The sequence below is a fragment of the Aphanomyces astaci genome (assembly GCF_000520075.1).
Source record: "Aphanomyces astaci strain APO3 unplaced genomic scaffold supercont1.31, whole genome shotgun sequence".
Lineage (NCBI taxonomy): Eukaryota > Oomycota > Saprolegniomycetes > Saprolegniales > Verrucalvaceae > Aphanomyces > Aphanomyces astaci.
The window spans coordinates 230,004-230,826 of NW_009798294.1; the positions used below are offsets into that span (position 1 = coordinate 230,004).

Sequence of the window (823 nt, forward strand, 5' to 3'; positions counted from 1 at the left end):
GTACTCGAGTATTATACTCCGGAGTAGAATATTTCTCATTGGCAGGATTAGCCAATTAAATCATAGAAAGCAAGGTAGCCAATCATGAAAAGGTAACCCAAATGCCGCCATTCTATTGGGACAAAGGGTGGAATATTAATAGCGTGAGTTTATTATTACGCTTAGGTTGAACTTGCGCATGATAAATACTAGGTATTTTCATCGGCTGCTTAACATAGTTTAACCGAGATATTTCTTATGTGTACTTGACTTGCACTTTGCTTCCCATCCGAGCGGGTTAATACCTAAGTATAAGGTGATTCATGTAATTCCCGGCCAGTTTGATCTACTTTCTGAGTGCCATAACTCGTCACTCATTCATCCGATGAGGCTGCGAAAACGTGCATTTTGAAGATATAACTTTATGCAGTTTCCATCATTTGTATCGCATGGTCAATTTGCTCGTCGAATTTCTAAAGATTGAAATTTTCCTACCATTTATAGGTGACGTGCATCATAGTAGTAGTAATATTTTACTGTGCAGAGCATTCAAGAGGTGTCCAAAACGACACATCGTGATATGGATGGAGTACCGTAATTCATCAACGTTGACAGGCAGTACTGTACTGGCAACTTCTGTCACTCGCGTATTCACACCAGATTCCCAACTAGGGGGGGGGAATAGCTCAGGTGGTAGAGCATCGGTTTCTTAACTCAAAGGTCGTGGGTTCGATCCCCGGATTCCCCGGATTATTTCCGCAAGGATTTATCCGTCCCTCCCCTGGGGAATCCGGATAACAAGGGCTGCGTACGAAGACGAGGACCGAACTTCGAAGAAGATCGG

At 43.0% G+C, this 823-nt stretch overlaps 1 pseudogene across 1 annotated transcript; it reads left to right on the top strand.

Annotated features, from left to right (window-relative positions):
• The first annotated feature begins 654 nt into the window (after positions 1-654).
• Positions 655-727, top strand: H257_10970 (annotated as a pseudogene). The gene has a single exon. The product of its transcript is annotated as a tRNA-OTHER (tRNA).
• Positions 728-823: the final 96 nt, after the last annotated feature.